This window comes from Arvicanthis niloticus, chromosome 30 (genome assembly GCF_011762505.2).
Source record: "Arvicanthis niloticus isolate mArvNil1 chromosome 30, mArvNil1.pat.X, whole genome shotgun sequence".
NCBI lineage: Eukaryota > Metazoa > Chordata > Mammalia > Rodentia > Muridae > Arvicanthis > Arvicanthis niloticus.
This window is the reverse complement of record NC_133438.1, coordinates 2,415,054-2,437,975: the sequence shown is the minus strand read 5'-3', so window position 1 is coordinate 2,437,975 and position 22,922 is coordinate 2,415,054. Positions and strand designations below refer to the sequence as shown.

Sequence of the window (22,922 nt, the reverse complement as noted above, 5' to 3'; positions counted from 1 at the left end):
CATACAGTGATTTCATTTATGCAACATCACAAACTGGAGAAGCAAGCAAGCATGTGATTGCTCATATGCTTGCTACAATCACTGTATTGGGTGTGCCTAAACAGATAAAAACTGACAATGGCCCAGGTTATACAAGCTCCAGTTTCCACCAATTTTGTGAAAGATTGGGAATACTACATAAAACGGGTATTCCATATAATCCACAGGGCCAAGGTATAGTAGAAAGGGCACATCAAACCATTAAATGTCAATTTGAAAAAATTAAAAAGGGGGAATGGTACTCTACCAAGGGATCCCCCAGAAATATCCTTCATCATGCACTCTTCATTTTAAATTTTTTAAATTTGGATTCTGAAGGAAAATCTGCTGCAGATAGATTCTGGCATCCTGATACCAAAAAGAATTTTGCAACAGTCCTCTGGAAAGACCCATTAACTGGAACTTGGAATGGACCAGATCCAGTGCTTATCTGGGGAAGAGGTTCTGTTTGCATATATTCCCAAACTGCAGATGCTGCACGTTGGCTGCCAGAGAGACTGATTAAACAAATAGACAACAATAATAAATCCAGGGAAGAGAAACCCCCCTGAGAAGCATATTTTTTCTTCACAGGAAACATGAAGATGCTTCACAATTGCCTTCAAACTGGAACAGTTCAATGAGTAAACCTGACTTGGGAAGTTATCAGTGCTGAAGAAAACATCACCACCTGAATCTCCAGGGTGGCTCTAGATTCCCTGACTTATGATTTAGTGGGGAACTAGATTGTTTTAGATTTAGTGGGAATTTAGATTGTTTAGACGGAAGAGAAAACCCACTACCACAGTCACTATAGTTGTTTTTTGGGTTTGAGATTGACTAGAGCAGGAACAGGGATTTCCTTAGTTTTCTTTAGATCAAAGCTATGATCAGTTTTGTATTTATATAGATTTAGATTCTGATATAAGACATTTATAAACAGAATAGAAGAGGCTTACACTTTTTACTCCTCTGATAGGGGGAGTTATATGTTGCCCTTTAAAAAGAGTGTTGCTGTCATACTAACTATTCAGGCATTGTTAAGTCTCTTGTCTTTTGGGTCCATGCGGTTCAACAAACTGAAGGCTTTTGTATGAGATGCTATTCAAATGAAACCCACACAGGTCCATTATTACAGGCTGGAAGTAGGGGATTGTAAAACCTCTGTCATCAAGACTAATGAGTTATATCCCCTAACTTACGTGCTAAGCCGGATAGTGAAAGATGGGTAAGAGAGCATACAGAGACCCTTGCCCCTAAAAGAAGGGAGGCCTCACCATCCTAAGACAGGAGCTCAACCAATGGCTGTTGAGTATCCAAGGACAGGAAAGGGAGGCTGGGGTCCTTTGCTCCAACCTAGGACAGGCACGGTTTCCATAAGTTTTCCCAGGCTTCCCTTTTGGAAAAAAAAAATTTAAAAAGGGGGACCTGTTGGGGGCCGACTTTTAGCAGAAAGCGGCTATCAGCTTTGCAGCCATCTTGAGCCATATACCCTGACATGAGATTTGGATTACAATAGCCTACAATAGCTGAGCACACTCTGATAATCTTGGTTTAGATACCTTGAGATTAAAGGTGCGTGAGATTAAAGGTGTGTGAGATTAAAGGTGTGTGACTTAAGAGTATGACTTAGAAGTATAGAGATCAGAGTTAGAGACAAGACCTAAGGGCATGATTAAAGGTGTAACTTAGAGGCATGGCTTAGAAGTGAGACATATAAAAGGCAGAGACAGAACAGATCAGAATGAGACTATATAGAGAGAATCAGACACACCAGACATTAGGTAGAGTCTGCCCTCACCCTCGCTCTTGCTGAACCCCGATCCGCAGACCAGAGAGGCAGCTTGGGCTGGGATACAGTGGCTGCCCAAACGTGGGTTGGCCCGGGCCTCAACATTTTGCCTGGGCTGTGACGTTTTTTGGCCGCCCCAAAGTGGGGCTAGTGTGGACCCCCAACATTATTTTGGTGCCCGAACAGGGACTAGTGTGGACCCCAACATCATTTTGGCGCGCGAACAGGGACTAGTGCAGTTCCCAACATTAGATTCTGTGTTGGGATTCTTATGTCACTTATGGGATTTATGTATTTATCTCCTCATAATTAAGTATGTATTTAAAGTTGGATATCCTTGGACATTTTGACCATTTAAAGTATGAAAATTTGTTAAATGATTGATTCTTATAGGTAAAAGTCATATGTTTATTTCTCAAGTTGACAATAGGGGCTTGTGACTGTTACACTTCATTGTCAATATTACTTGTGAGTTTTTCAGAGGGTTCAACTGAGGTAAACTTGTCCTTTAAGTGCCCAATGATGAGAAATTTCCTCAAGACCATTTGAGAACTCAACTGCTCTTTGGTCTGCTTTTCTGGCTGCAACCATAAGGAAAAACTCTTTTAGAATCTTTGCAGCTTCTGCTTTGCCCAGCAGCCATTGTTGCTTGGGGAAAAGTTGAGTTGAGTACTTGGTGAGTTACAAATGTCTTCTCCCCACTATACAACAGAAGCATGAATTGGAATAAACTCAAGATTGTCTATCTGAAGATCATTTGGTGGTGACTCTAGATGATAAAATCCTGTAAGGTGTGAAATCATTGTGGTGACAATGTTAAAGTGACTCAACTATGGCAGTTTGGTATCTTTTGTGTGACTTTAGGACCAGTGCCAACAACAGATGAATATACTTTGAGACCCATGAATGGGAGAAAATGTAGGCAGAAGAGAAGGAGGAGAAAGAGGAGGAGGAGAAGGAGGAAGAGGAGGAGGAGGAAAAGGAGAAGGAGAAAGAGAAGGAGACGGAGAAGGAGAAGAAAAAGAAGGAGGAGGAGGAGGAGGAGGAGGAGGAAAAAGAGAAGAAGAAGGAGAAGGAGGAGAAAAAGAAGGAGGAGGAGAAGGAGAAGAAAGAGGAGGAGGAAGAGGAGGGAGGAGGAGGAGGAGGAAGAGGAGGGGAGGAGGAGGAGAAGGAGGAGGAAAAGAAAAGAAGAAGAAGAAGAAGAAGAAGAAGAAGAAGAAGAAGAAGAAGAAGAAGAAGAAGAAGAAGAGGAGGAGGAGGAGGAGGAGGAGGAGGAGGAGAGGGAGAGGGAGAGGGAGAGGGAGAGGAAGAGGAAGAAGAAAGAAGAAAGAAGAAGGAGAAGGAGAAGAAGAAATCACAGAATTCAACAGAATTCTGTCACAGATAATTTTCAGGGTTTTCTTTTTTTCTATTTTTTATTAAATATTTTATTTATTTACATTTTAGATACTATACCCTTTCCCCATCCCCCAGAAACCTCCAAATCCATTCCCCGTCCTCCTTTTGTTTTTATACAATTTTGATTACATGCAAGTATTACAGTCAATTCTAGGTTGAGAAACTAGCAATGTGATAGATGCAAATAGTCAAAGAACAAGCAAGACAAAAATACACAAATAGTCAAAGAACAAGCAAGGCAATGACAGTAAACACTTTATCATAGTCCTATACATGCTTCCAGAGAAGAGAAAATGAACAAAGCAGCACATGTAACAATGAACATAACTTGACTCAACAGTGAAAAAAAAATCCTGTTTCATGGATGGGAAGATCTATCATAAGAACAGAGCAAGGTGTACAGCAATCTGCCACCCGCCCCCCCCCCCCCCTTTGAAAAGATAGTTATTTTTGCTGTTCCTCAAATTTTAATTTATACTGGTATACCAGTGTCTCTCATTCTAAAGTACCACAGAACCATACATTCATAAGAAAAATATTGAAAATGAATGAATAGCAACATCAAATTCACATTGAAGCAATGATATATTCTTAAACACATACACAGATGTTCTCATCTTACATTTGCGTTCAGAATTTAAAAAATTAAAACGCTTGATCATAAATGTTTTGCAAAGGAAACTAACCAGTGCTTGAGATTTTCCCATAATTGTGATGATGATTCTCCCAAGATCCCATTCCTTCACCCCCACGCCCACATTTCAAGAGCACAAAGGAGGAGCCTACCTCTTTCTTCAGTGAATTTCAAGGGTGTTTTCTGGAAGCACTGTGAAGTAGTAGGTGTCTGAGCCTCTTCCATGATTCATCTGAGGGTCTGTTTGAAATGGCATCTTCTTAGAGTGTCTGCCTTCAATAAGTCAGTTACAGAAGCTAATTAACATCAGAATGTAATTGGTTCAGATCTCCTCTGTCTGGTTAGGGCAACTCAAAAATTTCTAGGCCCAGAACAGCCTGGTAGTCTAAGAGGATCAAGGTCATCCTGGCTTATGAGAACAAATAATGTCTAACTAGAGCAACAAATACAAGCAAACACATAAAACAGAAGAAAACCACCTTTTCCTGCTAATTGACCCAGAGATGAAAACCAAACTCTGTATCTCTTTAGCAATGCTTGATTGCTTGATGTTTCCCTGGAAGGAAAAATCCTTCCTAAGCAAGGATGGAAAGGCACTGTAGTGAAAAGGGATAGTGTCACATTGAAAAGAAATGCAAGATTAAAATGTATCTCCCATGACTTCTGATCCTCTGTTCTTTCAAATGGGTCTTTCCAAATTTGGTAAAAATTCCTAGTCTCCAGAGGGCTGTAGATCATATTGTTTCAGTGAACACTGTCAAAACCTTGACAGTAGAATCAGGCAGAAGTCAGGAGGCAACCAGGATGTATCAGTAGCATTATACAGAAAAGACAGAAGCTGAATGAATAAAGCTCATCTCTACCAGTATAGAAGAACGTGTGTTTCCTTTGGGAAAAACATATTTGATGGGTATCACATGAGGACTGTAGTATTGTAAAACTAGGGGGTAGATTTTGTCATTTCTTTTTCTTTCTTCTCTCTCTCTCTCTCTCTCTCTCTCTCTCTCTCTCTCTCTCTCTCTCTCTGTGTGTGTGTGTGTGTGTGTGTGTGTGTGTGTGTTACTTTGTTGATTTAGTCAGGGTTCTCTAGAGTCACAGAACTTATGGACTGTCACTATATATTAAGGGAATTTATTATAATGACTTCTAGTCTGTAGGCCAATTTACCTAACAAGGGGCAGCTGTGAATGGAAAATCCAAGAATATAGTCGTTGTTCAGTCCCACAAGGACAATTGTTTCACCTGCTCTTCTGTACTTTCTTAAGACATAGGTTCCAACAGATATGCTGGCAAGTAACTGCAAGTAGGCAAAGAAGAGTGAGTCTTCCTTCTTCCAATGTCCTAATGCAGGCCTCCAGCACAAAGTTAATCTGAGATAGCTAAAACTAAAGTGTACCGCCATGCCTGGGTGGGTCTAAAAGTTGCTTTGTCTCAGGATGATCTTGAACTCAGATATGCTTGCCTCAGTCTCCTGGGATTAAAGGAGTGCACACTACCTTGGCTGGGCCTAAATTTTCAAGGCCACTATGCCTAAGAATCTCCATGTCAAGATTCAGTCAGGGTCAGTAGCCTGTTTCATCCAGCCTCAAGATCTGGATCACAAGTGTCCCCTCCATTTTCAGGCTTGTAGTTCATTTCAGATGAAGTCAAGTTAACAACCAGGTATAGCCATCACACTTGCTTTTTTTTCAAATGTCTGTCTGATACCTTGTCTGCTCACAACCTCACTAATTTGGTCAGAATGATCCTGAACTACAATCTCATGGCTTCCAATTCCTCAGTTCTAAGGTTCCAGAGCTGCTTCACTACTACAATCATCCTCTCTCTCTTTTTTTGGTCTGTTTTTGCCTTTGTTTTGTTTGTTTTCTGAGACACTGCATTCCTGTGAAACCATGTCTATAAACAAACTAATATGTGGATCAAGTTGAGCTTAAATGCACACACATTTTTATCTAACATGCGATTACTACAAATACAGATGTTTTCCATTATTAATGTCTTTCTCCAAGAAGTGAATGCTCTTTGTTTCCTTTCTTCAAGCCGCATTTTCTAAAAGATAAATTCTGACTATGCAATTATCATTCATTCTTTAAGAAGTATATGTAGTTTACTACACTTCCAATATCAATCTCCACCCCTCCATTCAGAGTCCTCTCCCCATCCTTTGGACATTTTCATTTTTTTTCCTATTCAGAATCATGTGACCCAGCTTTGAGTTATTATCTTTACTTAGCTTCTCTTAGTCTGTGAAATGTAGATTGTTGTCCTTTATTTTAAGGGTAATATCCATGCATATGTAAATAAATATCATGTTTGTGTTTCTGGGACTAGCTTACATCATACAAGGTGACCTTTTCTAGTTCCATTGATTTGCCTGCAAATTTCATGATGTTAATGTTTTTATCAGCTATGTAATACTCTATTCTGTAAATAATACACATTTTATTTTTCCATTCTTCAGTTTAAGAACATATGGTTATTTTCCAGTGTCTGGCTATTACAAATAAAACTGTTAAGAACATAGTTGATTGAACAAGAATTCTTCTGTTAGAGTGAAACATTCTTTGTGTATATATGCTTGACAAGTATAGCTGTGTCTTCAGGTAGATTGAGTCTTAATTTTCCGTGGAGCAACCATATGTATGTCCATTATGGCTGTACAGATTTGTACTCTCACCAGCAATGGAGGAGTACTCTCTTGCTCCATATCCTTGGCAGGATGAACGGGTACTCATCATATTAATCTTAGTCATTCTGCCACCTGTAAGATCGAATTTCAGAGTCATTTCGATTTTCATTTTCCTAATAGGTAAAAAGTTGGTACATTACTATAACTCCTTATCAGCCATTTGAGATTCTTCTGTGAAAATTCTGTTTAGATATGTATTACATTTTAAATTAGACTATTTGGTTTGTTGGTTATTTAGTTTCTTGAGTTCTTTATATATTTTACATATCAGGCCTCTGTCCCAGATGTGTGGTTAGTGAAGATCTTTTCCCATTCTGTTGTCTACCATTTTGTCCTTTTGATGCAGTTCTTTGCCTTACTGAAGCTTTTCAGTTTCATACAACAAATGCAGACAATGCTGTGGAACAAAGGAATCCTCATTCTTTAATGGGAAGTGGTAAAGTACTTCATTTGTATTACAAATAAATACAAACATATCTCAATAAAATAAAAATAGGATTACATTATAACGCAGCTATATGATTTCTGGGCATATATTCTAAGAAAGAAACTACCATAGAGAAACTGCACATGCACATTAAGTTCTGCATAATTTAAAACAGCAGAGAAATTATGCTTATGACCAGATAATAAAAGTATGGAACCAATAAACAGCAGAATTCTGTCAATCTCTGAAAGAAAATAATATATTCAAATTTTCAGGAACCAGATGAACTTAAAATGACAAGTTTATGGGTATGTGTATCAAAATTTTTATTTTGTTCTAATTTAATTTTTTTTTTACATATTCACCTTACATCTGGCTCATTGCTCCTTCCAAGTCACCCTCTTCCAAAATCATTCTCCTGTCCCCTGTCCCCTTCTCCTCTGGGCAGGAATCCCCAAAGGTATTCTCCACCCTGACTATTCATATCTCTGCAAGGTTCAGTGCTGTCCCACGGAGGTCAGACAAAGTATTCCAGAAAGAACATTTCCCAAAAGTAGGCAACAGTTTTTTGAGGATAGCCCCAGGTACAGTTGTTTGAGACCCATAGGAAGCTCCATATCTGGAGGGAGGCCCAGGTCCAGCCCATGTATGTTCTTTAGTCGGTAGTTCAGACACTGAGAACTCAGACATAGTCTTGAATACCATTCTGTGTCAAACAAGGATATGAATCACAATGTTCATACATATTTAAATGCAAGAAAATGTGAATATGGTTTATGAAAACAGAGAAGACAATAACAACAAAAAATAACTGGAAAAAAGAGTTGTTGAAGAGTCAATGGAAGTCAAATAGGACAAATATGCCATTAAAAAGAAAGGATAATGAAACATTTATAGACTTGTAAGAATATGTCAAGAGAATGAAGACAAAAGTATAAGACAAGAGTGAACAATAAATTTGTTTGAAAATATCATAATGGACCTTAATACTATGTATACTAATTTAAAATTTAAAATACAAACCAATTTTTAAAAAAGACTATGGTTTCATAGTGAATTTTTCTATATATTCACTGCTGTTCTAATACTCAATGAAACTCACACTAAATACTTAACATTGTCATGGTTATTCTTATCTTACCTGGAATTTGAAACCTCGATCTCATGCAAGAAAGATGAGTACTCTGCCACTGAACTACATTATTTCATTCTTTTTATGAATTATATATTATTTTGACAAACTACAGGAGAATGATATTTGTAATCCATATTACTTTATAACATACTTGCTGTGCTGTCACTCTGTGCTTTGAAACATGTCATATCTGTGTCCCTGATGTTTTATTTGAAGAACATGGCATATGTGTTCACTTTTCTTTGCTTTATAGAATATATTTTAAATTGTGATAATTTTTCTTCTAAAAGTAATGCATTTTAAAAGACCTATTATTTTATGGTATTAATTTTGTTGCCATTATAAATGTTTTTCTTAGGGAAACTCTCATGTTGTACAAACTCTATTCATATAAAATACCTTTTCATACAAAAGAAGAATTGCTGTTTTATCCACCAATTCTACTTCTTATTTTAATTGGATATTTTATTTACATTTCAGATGTTATCCCCTTACCCCAACACTCTTCCCCCAGGAACTCCCTATCCCATCCCCCCTCCTCCTGCTTCTATGAAGATCTGCCTCCACCTACTTCCTCACTCCCACCTCCCCACCCTGGAATTTCCCCAGCAGTGGGCATCCAGCCTTCATGGGACCAAGGATGTCCTTTTTCACTTATTCCCACAAGGCCATCCTCCTTCCCTACATATACAAATGGAGTCATGGGTCCCTCTCTATGTGCTCCCAGGCAGGTGGCCAATTCTACTCTTAAGTATGAGTAAAAATTGCAGTGGGTTGCTCTGATGCTGCTTGTATGTATTATAATGCTAACTATTGGCTTTTCAATCTCTTGTTGTCCACAAAGTGCAAATCCCCACTTCCACCAGGTGATACTATTTGATCATTGCTTCCCATTCAACTGATTTTTTAAAAAGCAACTTGTTATGATTGGTTTTTGGAGGGAGAAAGATGAGACTTGAAGACGGAGTGAGGAGATTGCTGATAGAAGGAGAAAAAGAACCAAAGAGACTTAAGTGGAGGAGGCTGCCATGGGAAGAGACGAAATATGAACTCTTGGCACAGAGAAACAGCAAGTACCAAGGGACTTGATTGTTGGGGAATAAGTTAGAATAGCTGTAAATCTGCCCTATGTATGCTTGAGTTTGTAAATAAAATTGCTAGATTTTGTGTCTTTTATATGGGCAAGCTAGGATTATGGATCCTTTCCAACAACAGCAACAACAACAAAAAATAGATTTAAAATCATGACTTCTACCTCCCTAGTGTTAGGAGTTCCAGGGCAGCCTTACTACTTCTAGCATCCTGTTATTGTTGTTGTTTTTGTTGTTGTGGTGGGGGTGGTGGTTGTAGTTGCTGTGATTGTGGTTGTTGTTGTGGTTGTGGTCTCTATTTTGCTTTTGTGTGTGTGTGTGTGTGTGTGTGTGTGTGTGTGTGTGTGTGTGTGATACCTTCTGTTTATGCAAGCCTAGATGTTTTTAAACTCTATTTGAAATCCAGGCTGTCCTCAAACTGAGAGATCCTTCTGCATTTTTTTAATTTATTTTTATTGGATATATTTACATTTCAGATTTTATCCCCTTACCCACACTCCCCCTACCACCCAGGGACCTCCTATCCCATCCCCCCTCCTCATGCTGCTATGAGAATGTGCCCCCCAACTCCCACCTCCCCACCCTTGAATTCCCCCCCACCCCCTCCACTCAGTGTTCATTTTTCATGGGACCAAAAATCTCCTCTCCCACCTATGCCTGACAAGGCCATCCTCCCCTTCATGTACAGATGGAGTCATGGGTTCCTCCCTATGTGCTCCCAGGCTGGTGGTTTAGACCTTGGGGAGCTCTGGTTGGTTGGTATTGTTGCTCTCCTCATGGGGCAACAAACCCTTTCTGCTCCTTCAGTCTTCTTACTAGCTTCTCCATTGGAGGACCCTTGATCTGATCAGTAGTTAGCTATAAGCATCAGTTTCTGAATGTGTCAGCGTTTGGAAGACCTCTAAGGAGACAGCTACACCAGGCTCTTGTCAGCATGCACTTTCTGCCATCCACATCAGTGTCTACATTTGGTGATTGTACATGGGATGGATACCCAGATGGAATGGTCTCTAGACGGCCCCTCCTTCAGTTTCTGTCCACACTTTGTTTTCATATTTGCTCCCTTGAGTATTTTTGTTACTCCTCCTAAGTAGGACAGAGGCATCCATACTTGGTCTTCCTTCTTCATGAGCTTCATGTGGTCTGTGAGTTGAGTCTTCACTATTCCAACCTTTTGGGCTAACAGCCACTTATCAGTGAGTAACTACCATGTGTGTTCATTTGTGATTGGGTTACTTCACTCAGGATGGTATTTTCTAGTTCCATCCATTTACCTAAGAATTTCTCAAATTCATTATTTTTAATAGCTGAGTAATACTCCATTGTGTAAATGTACCACATTTTATGTATCCATTCCTCTATTGAAGGACATCTGGGTTTTTTCCAGCTTCTGGCTATTATAAATAAGGCTGCTATGAACATAGTGGAACATATGTCCTTGTTATATGTTGGAGCATCTTCTGGGTATATGCCCAGGAGTGGTATAGCTGGATCCACAGGTAATTGGTATGGCCAATTTACTGAGGAATGGCCAGACTGATTTCCAGAGTGGTTGTACCAGCTTGGAGCCCCACCAACAATGGAGTAGTGTTCCTCTTTCTCCACATCCTCGCCAGCATCTACTATAACCTGAGTTTTTGATCTTAGCCATTGTGACTGGTGTCAGGTGGTATCTCAGTGTTGTTTTGACTTGCATTTCCCTGATGCCTAAGGATGTTGAGCATTTCTTAAGGTGTTTCTAGGCCATTTGAGTTTCCTCAGTTGAGAATTCTTTGTTTAGCTCTGTACCCCATTTTTAAATAGGGTTATTTGGTTGTCTGCAGTCTAATTTCTTGAATTCTTTGTATATATTGGATATTAGCCCTCTATCGGATGTAGGATTGGTAATGATCTTTTCCCAATCTGTTGGTTGCCGTTTTGTCTTGTTGACAGTGTCCTTTGCTTTACAGAAGCTTTGCAATTTGATGAGGTCCCATTTGTCAATTCTTGATCTTAGAGCATAAGACAATGGTGTTCTGTTCAGGAACTTTTTCCCTGTGCCTAGGTATTCGAGGGTCTTCCCCAACTTCTCTTCTATTAGTTTCAGGGTATCTGGTTTTATGTCAAGGTTCTTTATCCACTTGGACTTGAGCTTTGTACAAGGAGATAAGAATAGATTGACTTGCATCCTTCTACATGCTGACCTCCAATTGAACCAGCACCATTTGCTGAAAATGCTGTCCTTTTTCCACTGGATGTTTTCTGATCTGGGATTAAGGGTGTGGCAGAGATTAAAGCCACAAACCTCCTTCAAGTAGTCTAATTCCTAGGCAGAATTGTGTCCTTTGATATTCACACTCAGAAAGAAACAACAGTAAAATGATTTTCTTTTCATGAAATAAACACTTCCATCTGAATGCTTCTTCCTGTTATTATTGCATTAATTCACTAATATAGTGAACATCATCAGTGACAATTAAAACAAATCACACATTTTTACATGGCAAGTCAATCACTGTTGTTACAAATGGCTAATTTATTTGAAGAATTTGTAGTGCTTTCTTTGACATGTGGCAAGTTTTTCCTTAAGACAAAGGGCAGCTTGAGGTTTAAACATTAAAAATGTTTGGTTTTGTGAATTTAAAAGACTTCAAACATCAGAAGTTGTAATCACTTAGTTCCCAGCCTATTTTTGGGCCATAACAAGATAGCAATTAAGGTTCTCTGTTCCATGCTGAAGTTCAGCACAACTTTGATATAGGACCTCTGTTTGTGGGTCTAAAACATCAACATGTGAATTTAGGAGTCACAATTGAACCTACCAATTAGCATGATTGGAAAAAGCCATTTACAAAGGCAACCATCTTTAAACCCACCACTCAGGAGTTAGAGGCAAGGGTATATCAATTTCAGGTCAACTGTTTCAAGATGAAACAAAACAAAACACAGACAGAAAAACAAAAGGATGTGTAAAGTAGTGAGGTCTCTCTGGGATGTCAGCACTGAGGAAATAAAACTGTAGGATTGTAGTGCAAGATCATTCTGAACAAAGCAGTGAGATTGTGAGCAGACTAGGATATCATATTACATCTGAAAAAAAAACAAAAAGCAAACATGATAGAGAGATGGAAAGAGAGAGAAGGCAACAAAGGCCACCATATTTTGCCACAAATTTTAAGTGCACAGTCCTCACATGATATCCATGTTTTCCTAATAGGCAATGCATGTCCCTCTCTACCAAAAGGGATAGGTTCCCTTCAGCCTCCATCTTTCCTATATTGTGCTACAGAAACTGTCTGGATACTTCCCGTCCTTTGATTCCACTATCAAGTATTCTACTGAATTTACTGAAGCACTTAGGATCCAATCTCTGTGGAAACCAAGAAATTTTAACAAGTTTTGAATGACTCCTATATAAGAACACAGAATCAAGAAGTCATGGAAGACAAATGCCAAATTTGGTAATTCTTTTCAATGATAGGTACTATTTCCTTTTAGTAAAGGGACTTATGGCATTTGCATAGGAGGTGATCTTCTTCCATGGAAGCATCAATCACTACATTAGAGATGCAAAACTAGGGCTGAGTTAGGATTTTTTAATTAGATATTTTATTTATTTATGTTTCAGATGCCATCCCTTTTCCCTTTTCCCCTCTCTAGAAACCCCCTGTTCCATCCCCCCTCTCCTTGTTGCTTTTATACCATTTTAATTACATGTAAGTATTAAGGTCAGTTGTAGGTTGAGGAACTAGCAATATAATAGATGCTAGGATTCTTTGTGTGATTCAATCAGCAGAAAAGCTGGGTTTCCCTATTTTGTTTGCTTTCTTGTATTTGCTGCTCTTTTTTGACATAATCTGTTCCTCTAGGTAAGACTGACCTTGGATCTCCAGAGCTAACAGGCAGTGCGGGGACTATCAACTCTTGTGACTCTATTTCTATTACTTTGAATGCTATGAATTAAATGGTTATCTGCCCCACACATGTTTGATCAAATCACATCATGAAATCAATCATCATCAGTAACTGACTCACTGAATCCAGGCACTACAAAAGGAACAATTCTAACAGAACCTCAGAAGAAGGAAAACAGGCAGGGACACACACTGCTTCCCCGGGCTTCTTGGAATCACCCTTGAAGTTCACTGAAGAAAGAGGTAAGTTTGACGAACTGGTAGACTTCCCTTCTTAGTGGTCTTGAGTGTGAGACTGTGTGTTTGTGTGACTGTGTGTTGTTTTTGTTTTTGTGTGTGTGTGTGTGTGTGTGTTTTATTTGTGGACTTAGGAGAATCTTCATCAAAATTAAGGTAGATCTCAGTAGTGGAATATTGTCTTTTGGAAGCTTCACTGACCAAGCAGTTGATTTTTGAAAACTCTAAAGGAAACTCTAGGTTGGTAACCATCAAGGTACTTGTATAGATATTTGATTGCTTCCCTGTGAGTTTGATATTACTTGTCATTCATTTTAAATATTTTCTTATGAAAGTAGTATTCTCTGGGACTGGAGAATGAGACACCAGGGTGAAACTTAAAATTTGAGGAAAAGCAAAAATAACTCCAACTTTTCCAAGGGGGAGCCAGATTGTATTGCTGTGTTTTTATGATCTTATGACAGGTCTATCCATCCTATACACAGGACTTTCTTGATAGCCTCAAGTTCTTTTCTGGTGTTTTGTCCATTTCCCCTTCCCAGCAAACAGGTTTGTAGGACTACAATGAAACATTTATTGTCAAGACCATAAAACCAACTGTGACACACATCTCAGTTGTTTTATGTTTCTTTGTCTTAACATTAATTATGTATTTCATCCTTTTTGAAATTCACAGTTTTTATACTATATCCATCCACAGTTTGTATTGACCCTAAAGTCACACAGCAGATACTAAACTGTCATAGTTGATTCTTTCTAACCAAAATGACTTCACAGTTTACAGAATCCTTTAAGCACAATACACCAGCAAAAGACCTTTAGGCAGACAATTTAGGGTTTATTCCAACTCAGAGTTTGGATGAACAATGGGCAGAAGACATCTGTGACTCACCAAGTACTCAGCCCATCTTTTCAACAAGCAACAATGGCTGCTGGGCAAAGCAGGAGCTGCAAAATCTCTGGGAGATGTTTACCTCATGGTTACAACCAGAAAAGCAGAGTAAGAAGCAGATGATTTCTCAACTGATCTTGAAGCAGTTTTTCCTCACTGGGAAATGCAAGGACGAGTTTGCCTTGATTGAGAAGTGGAAAGGTAGTGGCAGAAACATGAAGATATTCATGGAGAATCTGGGTGATGAGTGCTTGAAACCTCCTGTCATGGTGAGTATCTGCAGGGACTTACTAGGGAATAAAGGCAGGATAATTTGTGTTTGAAGGAAAGTAAGGGGTTGTTGTTTTTGTATTTCACTGATTGCTCAATTATGGTTTTTGGTGGTTTTTTCCAGTGAGATTGCATTTTCCAAACAAAAATTATGTATAATGAAGAAAATTTATATCTCCAAATCACCATGAGTACAGCAGAAAGCAACCATTGAGAACCTATCAATTAGATTTGATTGTCATAAATATATCTACTTTATTTACATGTTAGCAGAGAAACTGAGAAATTGATATATGGAGAAGTTAAGGATGTAAAAGAGAAACTTGTCTGTGGGGCATGACTTGTTCAGGAGGTGCTTACAGTGTCATCATGATTATTATGTTAGGTCCTGTCCCACACACCTAAAACAAGGTTTGGAACACTAGCCTGGATTCCCAGGAACTAAATGGTAAAAACTGGGGATCCCAAATTGTCTATCACATGTCATACGGTTCTCTGTCTAATAAAATGAGGTGTCAGAATGGTAAAGTTCTGATATTGAAATATGGTTGGCACATGTATAATAAACACTGCCATAACCATAAGAATTTCCTTGATGAATAATGGTGCTTCAGTCCAAATATTCAAATTTGGACAGACTTAATATAGATTTAAAATTATGTTGGATATTTTCTCAAAGCCTTGCATGATTTGCATAATTTTTAGTCATTGAAAGAAATGGCTAAGTAGCTGAAAATATTCAACCACACCATATACACATTCCTACACATCAATTAAAAATGCTTCTTATTATTTCAGATATTTTCTTTGGATTTTGATTGGTTTAGTTTTATGGTTCATTTCATGGTTGCTTGCTTGCTTGCTTGTATTAGTGATTTCCAACATGGTCTTTTCATGTAGTTCTCCCTGGCCTTGGAATCAGAGGAATTACCAACCTTCTGCTACTCAAGTGCTAGGTTAAATGTTTTAAACACACCTTGCAAGGTACACATTATACTGTATATACCCATTGAGTTTTATTTTAAGTTTAAAATGTCATGATTGGAAATACATACTGAGTACACCACTCTCATAATATCCAGTCATGTTCCTGAGAGCAAGTCTTGTGCTTCTTTGAGAAACTACACTTTAAAAAAAAGATAAGGTAAAAGTTAGGCCAATCTGAAAACATGAGATGGCACTTTAAAAAAAGGCTTATCCTCCTTCAATGTGTTGACCAGTTAAGAAATCTATGGTGGGCAGAGCTCACAGGAACACAACTTTTTGTTTTTCTAGAGACTGTGACTCAACATTTGAAAATACAGTATCTATAGTGACTTTAGAAATCAGGACTTGTGAGTGTCAGGAAAAGATGAATAGACATAAGGGCTAGACAAATGATCTAATCAATGGTCCAGTCTTCCTGTGGTAGCAGGTTGTGGGTAAGTATCTCAATCCACAGACTCAAGTACCAGGGGAACCTGGCTTTGTTTGCAGGTCCATGTCTCCATGCAAGGATAGGAAGCCTTGTTTTCTGAAAACATGTCATTAAAAGAAGTCATCACGCTTTTGAAACAACAGCAATCACCAGCAATGCCAACATCAGAGAATTCAAGGATTCCAGTGGACATCACACAAGATATATTATTGACCACAGGTTAGTAGGTAACCTGGACAGAAGAGGCATGTTTTGAGGGGATCCTTTTTAAGGTACATATTCGTAGATTGTCTTCTTTCCAAAGTACAAGAAAACGGTGAAAATGAATGCAATACTTCTTGGAATTTTACTGAAGTAAATGTTGGTGTTGGCTGTACAGGAAGTGAGAACAACTCCCTTCTTATTATCCAGAAAGAGCAGTATCCTGAGCATGAAGAGGGACATGTTTTTTCTCAATTCCCTCAAGGTGGCAGAAGAGCAAGTCAAGGCAACTCCAGCCATCATGTAGAGTTCCTGAGTACTCCTACTACTGCAGATGTCCCCATGGAGGCACATCCAATGGTTTTCTCCAGAAGAAACATCTCTGAAGACAGGACAGATTGCTATAACACTTGTTGGGCCTTGGATGAGGTAACTCCATTTAACCTGCAACCTTCAATCACGTAGCACAGGTAGAGGTCTCCACCTCCAGAGATTTAAATATTAATGAGTTATCTTAAGGCCAGGGGTGTAACTAATTAAGTTATTCCCTCCCCTTTTCCCCCTCCCTATAAAATTAAGCTCCCCTTGCCTTTGGCAGGAGAAGCCCATACCACCTACATCCATTTACCATGCCATGAACAATAAAAGCTTTGGAAAGCCGGACTCCATGTGTTGCCTGATCTACCACTGCCAGGTTCCCAGCCTTTGGAAACTTGAGCCACCCACCGCCAGCCCGCGGTGGCTGTACCAATGTGGGACCCTCCGCTGGTGGCGTGGGAAGCCCGCCCGGGACCCTGATGCCAGACCGCTGTGGGACCTGGCCACCGGACTCCCTCTTCCCCTGCCCACGAGATTTCTTCCCCACAAACACTTACAGAAATGCTACTCAATTAAACAGTCGTGATAATATTCCCACGAACAAGATGGACTCCTTTTTCATTAACCACAGAATGCATCATCTTGAGCCTGAGATGGCAGAAGTTTCTTATGGGGCTTCTCAGGGTTCTAAAAGTCAAGGAACATCCACATGCCAGCAAGAGTCACTTGAGAAATCTTTTTCTGAAGAAGACCCTAAGGAGGTACCAGGGTTTCTCTCCAGGCCAGAGCAGCCTACCTCTAAGCCTGTCCTACTTTGTCAGAGTCATGAGGCAAACTCGCCACGTGAAAGTCATAAAAAGAGATTCCATAGAGATCCCAAACCATATTAGTGTGAAAAATGCCCTAGGAGGTTCAAATATGCCTGTAAACTTTCATCCCACCAGAGAGCTCATCTGAATAAGAGGTCATTGGTTTGTGTCACCTGCCATAAAATATTCAAACGAGTCTCCGACCTCAGAACTCATGACATCATACACAATCCAGAGAAACCTTTCATATGCAGCACATGCAAAGGGGCCTTCAGCCACAAGACCAACCTGAAGGCTCATGAGAGGATTCACACAGGAGAAAAACCTTATGCCTGTCCCCTATGTAGCAGGTGTTTCTGCCAATCATCTACATACCACCGTCACCTGAGGAATTACCACAAATCTGATTGAACTATGGAACATCCTCACCAGAGGCTGGTAGGGTTTCTGCCTCAGTATGTCATCTGCAAATAGAGAAGAGTGTAGCTAATCAATTGGACTTACCCAATAAAATATAACATGCAACTTTTTCATTGACATTTTTATATGTTTCTTATTGTTTGTGTGCGTGTGTCTGTGTGATTTTTTGTCTGTATTTAGTTCCATAGCATAAGTTGACTGTAGCATTTTTTCTATTAATTCTTGAGTTATTTCTTGCTCATAGCCAGTGTCCTTCTTATTGGCAGCTTTATACTCCAGTCTTTCTGGCACTAGAGTTTCCAAACATTCTCTGGTTTCTACCTGCATTCTCTATAGTGGTCCTGACAGAAGCCTGCCATTCCCTCTAAATTTTTCTACCTGTTGGGGTTTCAATCCCAAGTCTGAGGTTTATAAGATGAATGCATTGCCCTCTCAGACATCTCCCATCTCATGTGTATTGCTTACAGTTCAAGAACATTTCTCCACATTAGTAAAAAGTCTTCCCAAGTAGAATCAAAAATAAAAAATCAACAGCCACTCTCAGTGGCTCAGAGGAGCCTCACCTACCTATTCCATTATGGTTCCCTCAACACTCTGTGTATCTCTGGTTTCAAGGACCAATCAATCATCCACATACCACCATCACCTGAGGAATTACCACTTTTGGTCACTTGGTCATGAAGCAGGTTTTATGGAAGCTTGCCTCACATGATAAAAAATAGTTGACAAAAGCAAGTCTTTTTCCATAAATAACTTCCAGAAAAATTATATATCAAGAATGTTAAGTGGAATGAGTCATGTTTAGAAACTACACAAATCTGTGTAGCTTTGAAGGCAGCACACATTAGCTCACTGAGTTGTTGGGATTTGTGTATGTGCTTGTGATTTTCCTGAGTTACCTAAGTTCCCATATCACATAGAATCATTGAGAATGCATTATGACTTTGCCCTGATGTACCTGGTGCAGGCTTTCAGCAGCCAATCAGAAGGCTTCAGTTTTGATTGTATAGAATTTTCTCAGCTGGCATGAATACCAACACAAATTATGTATTTACTCACTGAGGATTTTATTTTTAACAAACCTTTTGTAGACCCAGTCCCCAGTATTTGGTTCTCTTACCCGTTTGGATATGGCATGGTCTGTGGTCTTTTTTGTCCTAGTGATATTGGGTGATTTAGGTTCTCATGGTTTCAACATTAACACTTCTTTGATTGTAGTATGAGATATATTTTAGCCTTTTATCTTTTGAGATTCTAGCCTTTACATTGCTAGAGAATTGTGGATTAGCTTCAGTGCCAGTTACAAATAAAGTTCCATTCTAAGGTTAATGTTTAAGCCCTGAACAGGTAAGCATTGGAGGTAGAATTCAGCTGATAATAGTGTGATATGTGGATATCATGGAGCATTCCTCCAGTATTTGCACATGGAATCTCTCAACTGGAATAATAGAAGTTCAATCATTTTCTTGTACTGGGAGTTTTCAATGCCATCATAGCTCACATGATACCTTTCCTAAGGACAAACAACAAACAAACAAACAAACAAACAAAGAAATAAAAACCACATTAACCACCAACAACAAAAAAATAAAACAAAACAAAGGAAAACAAACAAACAAAAAAACAACCCACACAAACCTCAGGAAATAGAGATACAATCCTTTAATCCTAACAGTGTATTAAGGCAGAGGCAGAAGCAGGGGCAGGGACAGGAACAGGGGGAGAAACAGATCTCTTACTCTGTGGCCAACATTTTTTGGGGGCTGGGGGTTTGTTGTTGTTGTTTTTGGTTTTGTTTTGTTTTGTTTTGTTTGTTTTCCTGTGTAAGCCCTGGCTGTCCTGGAACTCACTCTGTAGACCAGGCTGGCCTCGAACTCAGAAATCTGCCTGCCTCTGCCTCCCAAGTGCTGGGATTAAAGGCCTGTGCCACCACCACCCTGCTTGTGGCCAACTTTCAACAGCAGGCTTCTGAACCTGTGTGAGGAAACCCCATTGTGACTAGATGACATGTTCACAGGGTTAAATATCAGATATTTACATTATATTTGACATAACTTGCGCAATTACAACTATAAAGTAGCTACAAAAATGTCTTTCTGGATGTGGAACACCACAGCAGTAATTTAAATGTTGAGAACCACTGTTCAAGAGGTTGAGACAGAATATTTTAAATGGCTGGAATATAAATAAATAAACAAACTAATTAATAAACAAAAGAGTAACAGCATTTTAGATAGACTGTGTTGGAACAGGCCTTTAATCCTAGCAGAGGAGTTAGAGGCAGAAAGATCTCTGAGTAGAAACCAGTCCGGTCTACACACCAATTTCTAGGACATGCAAGGCTACACACAGAGAAACAGTATCTTGCAGGGAAGGTGGAGGTTAGGAATAACAGTTTTTAAACAATAATATCTACTTTTTTATTTTGGAAAGATCCATGAAAGGAATCTCCACATCTGTCTCTTTTAAGTTTTTCCCTTCTATTACCATGATGTTACTTGAACCCTTGGTGTAGGAAATGATATAGATATCACATTTATGACTGGGCATGAAAGAGACATTCATTCTCTACAGTTTGCTTAGTTTCATAACCACCTTCACAGCACAAAGAAATTTTTCTGAAGAGTTGTTAGTGTCACATTTATCTATGGTTGTACATAAAATAGTTTAAAGAGTACATTAATGCTATGCCCATTTAGAAGCGTTAAGTCATTCATTATTATTGGGGTCTCTGAGGCCTCTCCTGGCCTGACTTGTAGCATGAGACTTCCTGTATGGCAGTGCTTCTAAACCTGTGCATCATAACATTTGGAGAACACATATTTCCTCTGTTCTCAAAATTTCACAACCATGAGGGAATCTGTGTGAGATTGTCAAAATAATCAAGAAAACTGGACAACCTATGTTCCATATCTACTTGAATATGGATACAGGAAAGCCTAAAGGTGATGCCATAGAGTCCTATGAAGAACCACCAACTTCCAAGGCTGCCATGGAATGCATTAATGGGAATCGTTTTCAAAGAAGCAAAGTTAATGTTTCTCTTGCCTGAAAGAAGCCTCCAATGAACAGCATGTGGGGTGGTATGGCACCACATGAGAAAAGAGGAATGCCATCAACACGTCCTGGTGGTCCTGGTGTTCCAGGAGATCCTGGAGTACACATGGGTCACATGGGAGGCTGTGGGGGAGACAGGAAGGCCTTCAACCAAGAGGTCTCTGAGGCTGTAGAGGGAACTCCCCAGGAACAGGACATGTCCAGCACCAAGCTAAATACTGGCAGTCTTTCAGTCTGGGCTGTGGAAACCAGAACTTCAACTGGAGAACAGAATGCAACCAATGTAAATCCCATAAGCCCCAGGGCTTCCTTTTGCCACCATTTCAAATTCCAGATGGAGATCCTGGCTGAGGCAACCCTGGTGGCATGCATGGAGGAAGAGGTGGAATCATGGGTCATGGTGGTCCTGGATGAATGTTCAAAGGTTTCAGAGGTAGAAACAGATGAAGCTTTTGAGTTGGCCACAGAATGGACTGAAGCAGCCTTTGTGGAGGAAGACAGGTGGTCCCAGGGGACCTCCTGGACCATTAATGTAACAGATGAGAAGTAGAAGAGATAGACATAGATATCTTATATCATAGTTGTGTGGTATTCCTGCACAAACATTATGACAAAGAAGCAAGTTGGGGAGAAAACTAAAGCCCCTTTCTCTATAACTGCAGCTTCTGTCAAGTTGACACAAAACCAGTCAGTACAGTTGACCCCTTGTCAACTTGACACACAAATGCATGCCCTATTAAACCTCAACCCTTACTTTCTTATTCATGCCCAGGATCTAAATAACTTTAAAAGTCCCAGTCTTTGCAAATTCTTACACATTAAAATTTCCATCCATTTAAAATATCCAATCTCTTTTGAAATTCAGGGTCTTTTTACAATTAAAAGTCTCTTAACTGTGGGCTCCACTACAATACATTCTTCTTTCAAAAGGGGAAAATATCAGGGTGCAGTCACAATCAAAAGCAAAATCAAACATCCACCATACAGTGTCTTGGATCCAACTCATGATCTTCTGGGTTTCTACAAGAGCTTGAGTCACTTTTTCATCCCTGCCCTTTGTAGCACACACCTTGTCTTCTAGACTCCAGCTGCCTATACTCTACTTCTGCTGTTGTTCTTGGTGGTCATCTCATGGTACTGCCATCTCCAAAACACTGCTGTCTTCCACTGTAACTAGGCTTTACCAATAGCCTCTCATAGGCTCTCTTCATAGTATGATCCCTTCAATCCTGGGCCATCAATTGCAATTGAGGCTGCACCTTCTTCACTATTGGCTTTCCTTGGCCTCTCGAAGTGCCAAGCCTCAGCTGCTCTTCATGACCCCCTTCATGCCTTCAAAACCAATACCACCTGAGTGACTCTTACACATTACCTAGTCCAGCCACAACACAAAGTACAACCTTGGCTGTAGGAAGCCGCGGTTAGCGGTGATACATTCCGCCATTCCAAGATGACACGGGCATCCTGTCCTCCCACTAGTAAACAACGGACTGCGCAGGTGCAAAAGGCAAAAGCACGCCAAAAGTCACTGCCCATCCCGGGGCGTATTATGGGTAATGAGTGAACAGCCAATCAGAAGTGAATACGTCACTCTAGGGTATATTTAAGCAGCGCCTCTTCCTATCTTTCCATCTTTCCGCTTGCTTCTGCTGTTACAAGAATAAAGCCTCATTGTGGTAACCACCCGAACATTGCCTCACGTGTCCCTTTTCACGGGCGAAGGGGACACGGAAAGGGATCGGAACATCTGGCGGCGAAAAGCCGGGAATTTCAAGGCGCTGCGGAAGCCCCCCCCCCCCCAGACTCGGGGCGGGTTAAAAGACTACAGGATCGAGGTATGTCTCTGGAAGATATGCCTGGGGTGGAAGCTTTCGTTGCAGGTGGATATTCACCCATTGCCGCCGCAGCAATAGCTAGCCTCTTGTTTGTGTTGCTTTTGCTTTCAGCTATTAGTGCAAGTCAAGAGGTTTCAAGAGAGAGCCACTCTAGCATACCAGAACCAGAGCATGTTAGCCAGCATCAGGCCAAAGAGCCTGGAGATCAGGCCAAAGAGCCTGGAGAAACAGATAAGACCAAAGAGCCTGGAGAAACAGAGTACTCAAGAGGAACAAGGGCTACTGCAGAGCTCATTAAGCTTAAGGACCCTCCACCGGTTGGTGGAGAGAGCGTGGAGGACAAAAGGACCCTCTTTTATGGCAGAATCTTTGGGGAACCAGAGCAAGCA

At 39.9% G+C, this 22,922-nt stretch overlaps 2 pseudogenes; both read left to right on the top strand.

The window, feature by feature from the left end:
• Positions 1–14,079: 14,079 nt before the first annotated feature.
• LOC143440557 (zinc finger and SCAN domain containing protein 4C-like) lies at positions 14,080–17,632 on the top strand (annotated as a pseudogene).
• A 940-nt stretch (positions 17,633–18,572) lies between these two features.
• Positions 18,573–21,279, top strand: LOC143440556 (RNA-binding protein EWS pseudogene; annotated as a pseudogene).
• Positions 21,280–22,922: the final 1,643 nt, after the last annotated feature.